Source organism: Chiloscyllium plagiosum, chromosome 2 (assembly GCF_004010195.1).
Source record: "Chiloscyllium plagiosum isolate BGI_BamShark_2017 chromosome 2, ASM401019v2, whole genome shotgun sequence".
Taxonomy (NCBI): Eukaryota; Metazoa; Chordata; class Chondrichthyes; order Orectolobiformes; family Hemiscylliidae; genus Chiloscyllium; species Chiloscyllium plagiosum.
In genome coordinates, this window is record NC_057711.1 from 60,028,534 (window position 1) to 60,043,538 (window position 15,005).

A 15,005-nucleotide genomic window follows, 5' to 3' on the forward strand; every position below is an offset into this window, starting at 1 on the left:
GGAATGAGCTGCCAGAGGAAGTGGTGCAGGCTAGTACAATGACAACAGTTAAGAGGCATCCGGATGGGTATATGAATAGAAAGGGTTGAGGGGGATATGGACCAAATTCTGTCAAATGGGACTAGATTAATTTAGGATCTCTGGTCGGCATGGATGAATTGGACCGAAGGGTCTGTTCTGTGCTGTACATCTCTATGACTCTAATTATCATCCCTGTCTTCGTAAAACCACAATCATCAGGATGTCATTAGTAACTAAATGCCTGATCTCAATCTTCATTCTGAAAGGTCCATATACCATCTGTTTATATTGTCATCTTGCCCATCTCCAAAAATTCTGTTTCAATTGTTCGAATCTGATTTTAGTCCCCACACCAATCAAAATGAATACACTTTTTTTAAATGACCAGGGTTGCATTTTCTTCCCGAAATGTTTTACATCCACGCACCATCTTCTTCCAACATCTCAACACCATCCAGCTCCTTTTTCCTATGCAATTGTTGATAGAACATCTACATTGATGACTTTCTCTGCACTACTACTTGCAGAATCTCCCTCAGTTTCATTCTTGGATTCAGTTTAGTCCATATCGTCCATTGGCATCATAATCCTCAGATATTTGATCAGCTTTCACAGATACACGAATGACATCAATGTTATACCTCTGTCCATCAAGCATGATAAGACTGTGCATCCACCACATTTTCGTGGAAACACATGCACTCATTCCAACTAAATAATGGGCAGACTGGAGCCACTTTTCAGTCTGCCACAAACTTGACATCTTCCTTGTCTATTTTGTGCTTGACTGCCATTACTTTCAGTTGAAACACAATTTTCCCATCCTTATTGGCATGTCTGACTGACAATTGAATTTGTCAACCCAGATGCTCTTCAGCAGAAAGACTGTCTACAGCTTTTTACTTTTCAATTACATCCTATCTACTCAGCCCAGTGAAAGACACAAATAGTACCCCAAGATTTGCAGAAAAGCAGGAGATGAAAGAGAGCTTAAAACAATCACTAGAGAACGTCATTTGATAGCTTGCCACAAGATAAAAATTCATTTTGCTTGGGGTGATATATTAATGTTTTTAGAGTATTGGCTAACTAACAGAGAATCTGAAAAGTATGAGTCACTTTCAGGTTGGCAAGCTGTCATGCTGGAGGGCCACAAAGATCAGAGGTGGAACTCAACTATTTGCAAGTATTGGATGACTTAGTACATGGAAAGATAGGAGAATAAATTCTGAGAAGAAGATGAAGGATCTGCACAGGGATACATCTTGGTGACATCAGGTGGCAAAATGTTTGACAGCTCGAGAATAATGCAGGAAAAGTTGAGGTTATTCATTTGGCGGTAAGAAAAGAGAAATAGAATATTATTTAAATTGAGAAACACTATACAGACTGTTGTACTACAAAGATCTGGGTCTCACTTAATCCAAAAAGGTAGCCTAAAGCTACACCAAATAACTTCTTGTTACCAGTTTTCCTTCCCTCCAATCTGAATATAATCAGCTCTTCCTTGTGCTTACTCTCTCTGTGTATCAAGTTTTGTTAAAATAATTCAGTCGTTTCTGAGATATATTGTTTATAAACAGACTAGCAAACAAAGCTAAAGCATTTCTCCACCTATCTTCAATGGTGGAGGCAATTATGAAGGTAAATTGGATGTCAGCTTTTATTGTAAGGTGTTGGTGTGTAAAAGTAAGGAATTTTACTGCAACAGGGCATTGGCGAGTCTGCAGCTTAAGTACTGTGAAGAGTTTTTATTTCCTTACTCTAGCAGGAGTTGCTCTTGCAATAGCAGTTCAGAGAAGGCTTACTTGACTGGTTTCTGGGATGAATGGCTTGACTTATGAAGAAAGGATGAACAATTGGGCTGATACTCATTGGAGTGAATAAGTGATAATATTATTTAAATACATAAGATTCTAAGGGGGATGTATACTGTTGCTGCTGGAAGAATGCTTCCTCTTGTGGGGGAAATTAGAACTAGGTGATAGATTTTAAAAATAAGAGATCGCCCATTAAAATGAGAGATGAGAAGGAATTTCTTCTCACAGAGATCATAAATTTTTGAAATTCTCCTCCACAGAGTAATGGAGAAATGTCATTTTACATTTTCAAGGTTCAGTTAGATTTTTGGTTGACAAGGGATTCAAAGGTAACAGGGACAAGCAGAAAAGTGGAGTTAAAGTCACAATCAGGCCAGCCATTATCTTACTAAATAGCATAGTAGGCTCAATGGGCAGAAAAGCCTCATCCTCCTCCTCTTTCTTAAGACTTGTCTGCTACTGAAATCTTCATCTCAGCTTTACAATCAATTAATCGTGAGCCTTCCATCCCAGAAACTTGCCAGTACACAGTTCACAAACTCACTACCCATATCCAATCATTCACCATGAACAATATACCCATCTTAATGCCCAACACTGACTCCGCATCTCCAATGATTCTAATTTAACAATTTTATTCATTCTATTAACTTCATCCAGTCTTTGTTCCACCAAAAACATTCTACGATGCACATCCTCATCCTTAATTTGTACCGCAGATATTATGCCCTCCTCCTAGACTCAATATATCTCACCAAGCAGATTGGTGCCCTTCACAAATATCTCCTCCTCGATTTTGCATATATTTTCTTAACTCTAATGTGCTTCTGGATGTTTTTTTTCCCCCACTTACAATTCACCTGCATAAATTGTACTTACAAGAGTATTAGTTTTCTGAACTAATTAGAGCACTATCCTTTTCAAACATTTTGATAGAATTATTTACATGAAGTCACCCCTATAAGCATGTATCAATAAACTTTAAAAGGTAGTTCTAACCACAAAACATCATTCCTGATCGACTTGAGCCTTGTGATGTTGCACAGATCTTTCAAAATAAAAATAATTTAGTTCTACTTGTTTTGCACTTTCCTGTGTGAAATTACTGATTTTCTGATGGAATAGTACACCATGAAATGTCAGTGCAACTTCAAATGACACCTCTCATCCATAGAGAACTAAACCATTACACTTCTGAGCTACAAACGCTGCATTTGTAAATAATAATGAAAATTGCAGAATTGGAAACCAATTATTATCTAACATAAACATTTCATAGAACTGTAATAAATTTGAATTTAATATGTAACTACTGCACACTGAGCAATCACAGATGCAATGACAAAATATTTCAAATTGCCCTTTTAACATTTAATAAAACTCAAAATGCATACACATTATAGATTTAATGCAGCTGAGATTGTACATCTTGTACATTTTCGTTATTCACTTGTTATAATGCTGAGAAATGTCAGAGGGCATTTTTATTCAAATCGCAATGGATATTACATTAAGAGAAATGTTTGATGAAACAATCTGTAATTATTGACTAAAAATTGAATACAATATTAAAAACAAAATTATCAATCTTTAATGTCCCCATAATATTTCAGTACGCAGAACCACTTATATTGCTTCCTGTTAAGAGTTCTCGTCCTCTACTGGCCCAATGTGGCACAAGAACTGCAACAGTATTTCCGAGTTCCTAAATTCCAGCTCCAACATTCAGCTTCACACATACTCATTTCAAACAAGGCCTCAGCTGCCCAGTGTTTGTCTCTGAAACTGTAAATAACAGGAAGAAACGTGCTGCCTACCGGCGACTGTTCCTCCCTACCGCCTTCACACGTTTGCATACTTAAACACAGAGGTGTCATCATTCTTGTGTGTTTGTGTGCGCGCGTTTTTTCGTAATTATAAACGGTTCTTACTTATTGGAAAAAATATAGTGAATATAAACTGAGGCAGACCTTCCGGCAGTACAAGGCCTCGTTCTTCAACTGAGAGGCCGGCTCGCGCCATCCGCGCGGCTCATTGGCGGTGATCAGTTAACGTCACTCAGTGAACCCGCCTTTTCATCGGATCAGCGACCGAGAGGAGATCTCGGGGATCTGCCTGGCTCCGGAGACGTCGGTGTGCGACTGGGGTGTACAAAGTTAAAAATCACACAACACTGGGTTATTGTCCAACAGGTGTAATTGGATCTACCTTGTTAACGTCGCCTTAGGAAAGATTTTGTTTTAAATACTGGTGACCGTCTGTTATGGTAAGGTGAGAAACTTGGTGGCGGAGAGCAGGAGGAGCGCATAGCTGTTTGTGTTCTGTGATCTGAGATCAGTCTGGCCTTTTATCAATCTCTCTCCTTTCTCCTGTTGTTATGTTTCTGCATTTATATTCATCACCCCTGCCCCCCACCGGTCCTCTGCAGAACCTGTCTCTGTACATTGTATTTATTGTGTTTATTAGTTTTGGATCACATTTGTTTCGTCTGACCTTGTTTTTCTATATTTTCAGCGTGATCTCTTGAAATACAGGTATATCTTTCGCCGATAACTTTTCATACTCGAATGAAAGCAAAGTACTGTGGATGCTGAAACTTTTGAAGAATCAGTCTGGATTCGAAACATTCATTCTCTTTTCTATTTCCACATATTCGCGCAGATCTGAGTGTTTTTTTTGTGCCGTTTTCTCTTAAAAATTGTATACCCGGGTCCTGGTCTCTATGCGTATTGCTTAACTCGTAGACCATGTTAAACTTTATCGTTGTGATCCTGATGAAGGAATTTTGCCCGAAACATCGATTTTCTTGCTCCTCGGATGCTGCCTGACCGGCTGTGCATTTCCAGCACCACTCTGATCATCACTCACTCACTCACTGCTTGGATAATAGAACTGTCGCATACTAAGAGTTAAAAATCACACAATACCAGGTTATAGTCCAACAAGTGTATTTGGAAGCACTAGATTTTGGAGCACTGCTCCTTCATCAGGTGATTGTGAAGAAATTATAGCAAATGTTTATAGTCTGATGTGACTGAAATTATATATTGAAAAAGACCCGTATTGTTTGTTAAGTCTTTCATCATTTAGAATGACCATGTTTAGAATGACCAACATGGTCATTCTAAAAGATGAGAGACTTAACAACAATCCGGGTCTTTTTCATTATATAATTTCAGTTACAGAATTTATAGCAAAAGTTTACAGTGTGATGTGTCTTACAATCTTATTCTCCACAATAAACCTGCTGGACTATAACCTGGTGTTGTGTGATTTTTTTTTACTTTGTATACCCCAGTCCAACACTGGCATCTCCAAATCAATATTAACAGTTGTTGACCAAGTGCCTAATACGTTACAAGCCATCAGTTGCAGAACTCTCCATAACTTTGAAGCAACTCTCTTTGCACAGCTGGTGAGAAAACATTGATCTATCATATATTTGCTGCTGCAAATCATTTCCTAGATATCAAACATGAAAATAAGCAAAAACTTATTCAGGATTGGATTGCAAACAAACATAAAGATGCTGCTGAAGCTTTGACAAATATATATATTCATACAAATGGAGGACTTGTTATAAAAGGGTTGGAGAAATTTGAATCATTATGAATATCTGAATCTTGTTCAATCATCTCCAATGAATTTCTTAAACTGCTCCGAATCTTTACATACTGTTTTTGTTTGTCTTGTCCAGGAAATCACATGCCTACCGACGAAGTGGGCGGAGCAGAATTTGTACTGGTGGATTCGTTTAGTGGTGTGGAGCAGAATTTGTACTGGTGGATTTGTTTAGTGATGTGAACAGGATTAATAATTCAATTATCTTTTTTATATCATTTAAAATTTAAGCCCCACTGTTGCAATCACCAAGTGTTAGAAGTGCATTTCTTACATCTGTTGTGTTCTTAATAAACACAAATTTCTTTACCATTTGTTTTGTCATCTACTGACTTTTTTCTGGCAAAGAGAAATAAGTCTTTTGAATCAGGATGGCTACAGAATAAATCAAACTTTTGTCACAATGTAATCCAATTATTAAAAAAGTACTGTAATTTAGATGTGTCCCTGTCACTGGTTGGTGAATTTGTTCCCTTTTTACCATCAGATATGGTTGTTTGCCTAGACAAATAATCTTGTGCAGTTTTAGTTAAATAAATTGAAGCAGTTTTTCAATATATGTATTGGAGAGTCCTTCAGACAAGGCTCTCCCTAACTCCCTATCTTCTAATTTTTGTGCAGTTTTGATCTCCTTGTCTGAGGAAGGATGTTGTGGCTGCAGAGGGAGTGCAACTAACACTAAAGAACGATGAACCATAATGTTTAGAAGAAAGAGTTAGTTATAGTTCTTAGGGCTAAAAGGATAAAAAGGCATGAGGAAAAAGAATAAACAAGATACTATATTGGATGATCAACCATAATCAAATTGAATGAAGGAGAAGGCAGGAAGAGCTGAATGGCCTCCCCCTATTTTCTGTGTTTCTGTGAACTATTGTGGGTAGGGTAATAAAGCAGAGTCTACATGGTTTTGTGAAAGGGAAATCCTCTTTAACTAATCTATTGCGTTCTTTTGAGGAAGTAATAAACAGAGAAGATAAAAATGTATACTGAGATTTCCAAAAGACTTTCAAAACATTTCAAGTCGTACACTTGTACACAAAAATAAGAACCTAGTGTACGGAGTAACTGATTAGCCTGCACAGAGAACTGTTCAATGGTAAATAGGTCATTCTTTGCAGGTTGTAATTAGCAGAATGCCACAGAGATTACAAACAAAAGCAGACATTGCTGGAAAAGCTCAGCAGATCTGGGAGCAGCTGTATCGAGAAATCAATGTTTCAGGTCAAGTGACCCTTCCGCAGAATGTTTTTACAGTATCTACAGTTGTCTCAGCTTTTATTTGCCACAGAGATTAGTGCTGGGGCCTCAACTATTTATAATCTACATTAATGACTTGGATGAAGGAACTTTATTGTAGTGAAATTTACTGCTGACAGAAAGGTAGACGAGTATTTTGTTAAGGTAGGATAAAGAGATTACAAAGAATAATAAGTTAATTGAAGGGACAAATATTTGGCAGATGGTCTATAATGTGGGAGAGTGTGAATTTGTCTGCTTTGGCAGGAAGAATAAAAGAGGTTTTATTTCAGTTAAAGAAGACTGCAGAACTTGATAGTTAAGAGGGATTTTGATAATCTTGATCCTTGCACAAATTATTAGTGCAGGTACTGCAAGTGATTTAGAAAGGCAAATGAAATGTTGGTGTTATTACAAGGAAAGCATGTATAAAAGTCAGACAGTGTTGCTGTAACTGGAGTTCTGTGTACAGTTTTGGTTGTGTTATATCAATGAGGATAGAATTGCATTAGAATTAGTTCAGTGTAGGTTCACTGGACTGATTTGTGGGATAAAGGCATTGTCTTTCAAGGAAACATTGAACAAGTTAAGACTGTGGAGATTTGACAGGGTGGATGATAAGAGGATATTTCCCCTTTTGGGGATGTGTGCACTATTGGAGATAGTTTAAAGGTTAGTGATTCAAGACTGAGATGAGGAAAATTATTTTCTCTGAGAGGATTATCGGTCTTTGGAAATCTCTTCCTCAAAGAGGACTGAAGGCAATTCATTGAATATAGTCTTATCTTAGTTGCAAACACTTGATCCTCAAGAAAACTGAGGGGAATACAGGAGAAAGTGGAGTTGAGACCATAATCAATGGAAGAGTAGCAGAATATTATCTAGTTAATAATTAAAAATGCAGCCTGTTATTGCACAAATGCATTAAAACAAATGCACACAGCTTAATGTTGAGAGATGGCTCCCAAAAAGTCCTGAATCAGATTTTCCCATCTCAGCCATATACAACTCAGAAAATGTACAGTGAAGATTAAACATTTCCTTAGAAAGGAAGAATCATAAATCAGGGGAACAGCAAGTCTAAACCAGTCCACACAAGAGAATTCAGACTGGCCTAATTTTGATTCCCTGGATCTTTGGGCTGCTGTAATTTTGTTAGAACCGAGGAAGCTTTCACCAAAAATGTAAACAAATAAGTTGAACTAAAACTTGTTTTCTTAAATAAATCTATCAAATGTATTTATGTTGTATGAATTACCTGAATGTGACCAATTATGAAACAGTTCTAATGGTGTTAATATGTACTACTTTTAAGAAATCTCTATTTAACTTTCACTGATAAGGTATCATATCTCATCTGGCAAAATAAATTCAGCCTTCTTATGATCCTGCAATTCTGCCCTAGCTTTAAACCTTTGTTTAAGATATCTCTGTCATGATATTAGTTTTATTTCAATTTGATCTTTAATTCATAACAAAACAACTATAATTCCTGAACTATTTCATAAACTGATCTTTTTCATTTTATGAATCAGTGTTCATTTTGAGGCCCATAACTTTAAAATCATTCACATCAAAATTCAAAAATGGAAGTGCCTCGCAAATCAGAAAAGTATCTGTGAAAACCAGCAAATGCTGCTCAGACCATAAACCTAAAATACATTGATTTTCCACAAATGATGCCTTAGCTTGTTGGGTGTTTCTAAATCACTTTTAGATTTCCACAATTTGCAGTCACCACAATATGTACATGACTGGTATAGTTTAGTTTTCAGTCAATGGTTACCCCTAGCATATTTATAGTGGAGAATTTAGGGATGGAAATAGCATTGAATGTCAGATGTTAATGGTTGAATGTGATGGTTAGATGCTCTTGATGGACATGGTAATTGCCTGTTATTTGTGTGATACACATATTACTTGCCACTTAATAGCTTAAACCTAAGTGTGGTCCAGATCTTGCTGAGATTAAGGCATGCAGTACATCAGTACCTGAACTGTTACAAATTAAGTTGAACTACATGCAATCATCAGCAAACATCGCACTCCTACCTTATGCTGGGAGAATGTCATTGATGAAGCAGCTGAAAATAACTGGGCTGATACCATACCCTGAAGAATAACTGCAAAGATGACCAGGAGCTAAGATGGTAAACTTTAAACAACCACAATTGTCTTTCTTTGTGCTGGGTGTATCTTCAATGAGCGAGGAGTTTCCTCCCTAATTCCCTTTAAATACAGTTTTGTTAGGGCTCCGTAATTTCATTCGTGGTCAACCGCTACCTTGAAGTCGAGGGCAGTCATTGGTTAGAAATAAAAAAGCCACAGGCAAAAATTAGGAAATACCTTTTTATACAGCAAGTGATTAGGATCTGGAATACAGTATCTTGGAGAATATGGCGTCTGTGGAATTCAATTGTGGCTTTTAAAAGAATCTGGGTAATTGAAGGGAAAAAAATGCAAGTTTACTGGCAAAAAAGTGGACAAATGGGACTACCTGATATTGAGACTTCATGCATACTGTGAATAAGAATACCATTACACCTTTGTTTACTGTGACATTTTGCATCAACTGTTGTCCAGGAGAAAAATATGAATACACAACTGTATCGTGCATGCTACACAATGATTGCAAAAGGTCTTTTTCATAAGACTTTGAATTATGCAAAGCTGCATAAATCTAGCAGAACAATTTGAAGTGAAAATATTTTAGTTGCAAAAATCACCAAACTGCCTGCAGTTTTTTTTCTCAGAAACCTGGAAGTTTGTAATGTTAGGCCCCACAGAGTACCATTTCACTCACTCCCCATGATGATGGTAACTGCAAAATAGGGAATCAGCTACATTTATACAGGCTTCTGACATTTCATTTCAATATTTTTTCCCCAGTTCCATTATAAAGTCAGAGACTGGCTGACTGCCAATTGCTGATACCAGTAGCTATTTCTGTACGCAGTTTGTTTTAACTTTGCTTATCTGTTACAAAGACATACAAATTCCTTACAGAAATACAGAAGTAACAGAAAAGTTTAGCTTACCCTTTACCCAAGACCCACGGACAGGGCTTTCCTTGTATATATTCATAATTTAAGACTGTTTTTACTCCATGGTTCTTATTTCTTCAATTTCAACTGTTTTTCTTGTTAAGTCTTTTCCCATCTGTACGAATATCCTGTTCAACATCCTCTGCTCTTAAACAGTTGCTTGGTCCAAATTATTTCCTTCTCAGTACATGCTCTATTACTTTCATTATAGCTTCACGCACTCTCACATATCCCAAACCTTGACACCATTAAACTTGTCTGTCCTCTGTGCTGGCTAACCACTCATTTGAACCACCTCCCATCCACGCCAAATGTAACAGCTGAGCCACCCATTTTCATCTCATATAATACCTGCCACTCTCTTATTTCAGGAGCAATGCAGCTCCCAAAAAGGCAGAAAGTCTCAAGGTGGATGCTAGGCTGCCTGACATTCAGCTCCTCACCCCTTATATAGAAAATATTCTGACTCCTCCTATCCTGAGTGGCTGACTTGTTATTGTCCAAAGTTCTGGACTGGTATTAGAAGTTGCCCTTGACTTAGTTTGCCAGGGAGTGTCCAAGACCTATCTCCTTTCACGTGACTGAGGACTACTAACAAACAAGACAAACTTCCTAACTTTGTGGCAATATAGCAGAGTCTGTTTTGGCTGGCTGAGGGGCAATGAAACATTGAAAGGCAATGTAATCCAAGACAGGGTGCTGTGAGTTTCAGGTAGGCTGAGAGTGAACGTTATAATAGCAAGTGAAAAGAGAAAAGGCGGAGCCTGGTCCTGTACATGAGATAAGCATGCATCCCTAAAAGCACAATGATCTTGCTGCACCATGAAAACAACATGTGCCAGTTAATCCCGAGATGTAGCACTGAATTGCAGAAGCGCACTATAAGTGGATCAGAGATGTGCCATGAGGGTTGGTAGAAGCTGACACATATTAAATTCCAAAGTCTGTGGAGGTGGGATGCATGTGGCTAGTTCCTATTTTGATGTGGTTTGATTTAATTTATCTTTGTCACATGTACTGAGGTACATTGAAAAGTATTTTTGTGCATGATATCCAGTCAAAAATTCTTTACATAAGTACATCAAGGTAATATGACAGAATGCAGAACATAATGTTACAGTTGCAGAGAAAGATCAACTCCAATATATGAGATTTGTCCATAAGTCTGATAACAGTAGGAAAGAAGTTGCTCTTAAATTTGTTGTGATTTGGAGATGTCGGTGTTGGACTGGCTAGTGTGCTTCCAATTAAACCTGTTGGACTATAACCTGGTGTCGTGTGATTTTTAACTTTAAATTTGTTGGTACATGTTTTCAAACTTTTGTGTTTTCTGCCCAATGGAAGAGAGGGGAAGAGAGTATAACTGGGGTGGGACGGGTCTTTGATTATGGCAGTTGCTTTCCCAAGGCAGCAGGATGTATAGTCGGAGTCAATGGAAGGAAGGCTGATTTACATGATGGACTAAGCTGCGTTCACATCTCTCTGTAATTTCATGCGGTCCTAGGCAGAGCAGTTACCATATTAAGCTGTGGTACATCCAGATGCATTGCTTTCTACGGTGCATTTATAAAAACAGGTAAGAGTAATTGCAGACATTTCCTTAGAAATAGAGGCATTGGTGTGCTTTCTTCACTGTAGCATTGACATGGGTGGACCAGGACAGATTGTTGGTCATATTTACTCCATGGAACTTGAAGGTGTTGACTACCCCCATCTCAGCACCATTGAGACAGACAGGGGCGTGTCCTCCACTCCGCTTCCTGAAGTCGATGACCAGCTCTTTCATTTTGCTGACATTGAGGGAGAGATTGTTGTCTTTACAGCATGTCACTAGGGAGCTTTCCCTGAGATGCTGGATCCTGGATCATACATGGAGGTCCTTTGGAACAAGTGGCAAACCGAAGTTACCTTGAATTGCCAATGTCTTGCTTGTTCAGTGTGTTTTGGTAAGACAGGAAACTGAATATTAATGAGACAAGTTATGGTATTAATAAGGTGTTTAACAATCTGTTATTCCCCTTTATTTGGAAACTCATCGGTGCTTAGTGAGAAATTCTCCTCACTGCTTGTCAGATGCATAAAGGATGCAGGGAGTTTCTCTCAATGTTGAGATAGGCCTCACCAGACTTCTCACATGATTAGAGTCATAGAGATGTACAGCATGAAAACAGACCCTTTGGTTCAACTCGTCCATGTCGACCAGTTATCCTAACCTAATCTATAAAGCCCAGAATGCTGTTTGATGTTTTAAACTGCCTTTTCGTTTTCTCTGACACATTCATTGTTTATCTTTGTGAATACTATGTTAGTAGTTTATTTATTTTGAATATCTTTCATATTTCTTTATTGACTAGCAGATCTGAATGCAGTGCTACATTTCTAAGTAGATTTTTCATTGCATACACAGACAAAGTATGGAACTATATAATGTTCTGAGATAACTTTGCTAGTCTAAATATTATGGAAATAAGAACATTTATTACAGGACCAAGTAATGCTGATTAGGTTTCTATCATGATCTATAATCACTCCTTGTTGAGGATTGAGATTAATAATAGGTTTGACTGAATAAAGATACCTCTCCAGAGGGTAAGGATTCTAGAACCATTACATCTGTTGTCTGCCACTAATCTTAGTGCCACAGACCGAGCTTTTTAAAAGAATTCAACCAAGCACTCCATCTCCAAAAACTATACCACATCTGAAATCACTTTGACCCCAGAAGCATCCAAGCCACCAAATTCAGCCTGAAACTGAAGCCAGCCAAGTCACCAACCTCCTTGAACCATGTCTCCCTTTGACTTTAGTATCTTAATTTGCTATGTCTATCCTTACTTGCACCACAATCCATTTGTGTGTGTGTAAAAGTCAGCATGTGTGATTTTACTTAGACTAGATAAATTATAATGAAAGCTTTTGTTTGTTTTCTTTTATTTGTTAAAACCTGTCTAATTGTTTATTTTATTATTACATTGTGTGGACAGTCACTTTGAATTGGCAAGTACTCAAAATTCCTGTGTGGTTAGACAATGAGTAGGAATAGAGAGGAACCAACTGAGCTCAACCTGCCTGATCATAACAATATATCACCTTAATTCCATAAGCCTCAATCTTAAATAACAAAGTCTTGTTTGACACATTAACAAATACTTTCTGAAAATCCAAATATAGTATCTCATTGAAATAACTTGCCAGTTAGAACCTAAAAACAAGATTTTTGTTTTCGATTTGTCAAATAGTATTGATGGAACCTCAAAAGTGCCTGAACAATGTGAGATTTGTGGCAGAATTGTACAAGAGGTCAACTGAGGTTTCTCAATCTTGGGAACAACTACTGTGTCTTATTCATTTGCCAGGCAGTGAGGTAAGTAGCAATGAGATACGTAGAGCTGAGTAATGATGAGTTGCCAAATAAGGGGGAGTTATAGTTTAGTAGACACATTGTTAATGTCACACTTCCCTCATTAATACTCAGTTGCTTACATTTTTTATTCACTCAGGGAATGTGGGCATTGCTGGCTGGCCAGCATTTATTGCCTGTGCCTAGATGCCCTTGAGACAGTGGTGATAAGTTGTATTCTTGAACTGATGTAGTCCAAGTGCTTTAGGTTGTCTCATAGTGCCCTTAGGGAGAGAAGTTCAGGATTTTGACCCAGCGACAGTGAAAGAACGGCAATATATTTTCAAGGCAGGATGGTGAGGAGTTTGGAGGAGAACTTGAAGGTGGTGGCGTTCCCATGTATCCAATGTCCTTGCACTTCTAGATGGAAGTGGCTGTGGGTCTGGAAGGCACTGTCTAAAGATCTTTGGTGAATTTCTGCAATGTATCTTATGCACTGCTGCTACTGAGCCTTGGTGTTGGAGGGAGTGGATGTTTGTAGCGTGGTGCCAACCAAGTGGCTGTTTTGACCTGGATGGTGTCAAGCTTCTTGAGTGTTGTTGGAGCTACACCCATCCAGGCCAATGGGAAGTATTCTATCACAATGCTGAAATGTGCCTTGTGGATGGTGGACAGGTTCTGGGGAGCTATTCACCTTGGTATTCCTAGCCCATGACCAATGTGCTTACGTGACGAGTGGGGGAATTCAGTAGTGATAACACCACTGAATACCAAGGTGGAGTGGTTAAATTGTCTCTTAATGAAGATGATGTTTGTCTAGCATTTGTACAGCACTAATGTTACTTGCCACTTTTCAGCCCAAGCATGGATATTGTCCAGATCTTGTTGCATTTGAACATGGACTGGTTCATGAAGTCATGAATGGTGCTGAACATTGTACAGTTATTAGCAAACATCTCCACTTTTGGCATTATGAGTCAGCTAAAGACATTTTGGCTTCAGACACTACCCTGAGGAACTCCTGCAGAGTTGTCCTGGAACTGAGGTGACTGACTTCCAACAACCACAACCATCTTCCGATGTGCCAGGTATATTTTCTAGTCAGGGTGGTGAGCAGCCTGGAGGAGAACTTGAAGGTGGTTGCAGTTCCATGTATCCATTATCCATGTCCTTCTAGATGGAAATGGTTGTGGGTTTAGAAGATGCTGTCTGAGGATCTTTGGTGAATTTCTGCAATGAATCTTGTAGATAGTACACACTGCTGCTACTGAACATCGCTGGTGGAGGGATTGGATGCTTGTGGATGTAATGCCAATCAATTGGGCTGCTTTTTCCTGGATGGTGTCAAGTTTCTTGAAAGTTGTTGTTGGGGCTGCACTCATCCCCAGACAAGTGGAGAGCATTCTATCGCAGTCCTGACTTGTGATTTGTAGATGGTGGACAGGCTTTGAGAGATTAGGAGTTGAGTTACTCACCACAGTATTCCTAGCTTCTGACCTGCTCTGTAGCCATTGTGTTTATATAGTAAGTCTAGTTGAATTTCTGATCAATAATAACTCCAGGATGTTGAAAGTGTGGGATTTAGTGATGGTAGCACCATTGAATGTCATGGGGCAGTGGTCTTTTAATGGTGATGGTCATAACCTGGCATTTGTGTGGCGAGAGTTTTGTTTATTTTTGTAAACTTGTAAAAATGTTAAATTTCTAATAAAAATATCTATTAAAAAAGAATGTCATGGGGCAGTGGTCTTTTAATGGTGATGGTCATAACCTGGCATTTGTGTGGCGTGAATGTTACTTGCCATTTGTCAGCCGAGGCCTGCATATTGTCCAGATCTTGTTGCATTTGGACATGGATTGCTTTAGCATCTGAGGAATCGTTCATGGTGCTGAACATTTGCAATCATTGGCAAACATACCCAC

The 15,005-nt window shown here is 38.3% G+C and overlaps 1 protein-coding gene and 1 long non-coding RNA gene across 5 annotated transcripts in view; one reads left to right on the forward strand and one right to left on the reverse strand.

Annotated features, from left to right (window-relative positions):
• The window catches only part of fbxl17 (F-box and leucine-rich repeat protein 17), a 778,005-nt gene extending 774,109 nt beyond the window's left edge, over positions 1–3,896 (reverse strand). Inside the window, exon 1 of one of the 4 annotated variants that reach the window (XM_043710307.1) lies at positions 3,812–3,896. The gene's annotated coding sequence lies outside the window, so the exon portion shown is untranslated. Of the gene's footprint in view, positions 1–3,658 lie in introns of all 4 variants that reach the window. The other 3 variants (XM_043710291.1, XM_043710299.1, XM_043710316.1) reach the window with 3 other exon arrangements.
• A 21-nt stretch (positions 3,897–3,917) lies between these two features.
• On the forward strand, positions 3,918–5,774 carry LOC122560102. The gene is made up of 2 exons (XR_006314638.1): positions 3,918–4,112; positions 5,539–5,774. It is a non-coding gene; the product is annotated as an uncharacterized LOC122560102 (long non-coding RNA).
• Positions 5,775–15,005: the final 9,231 nt, after the last annotated feature.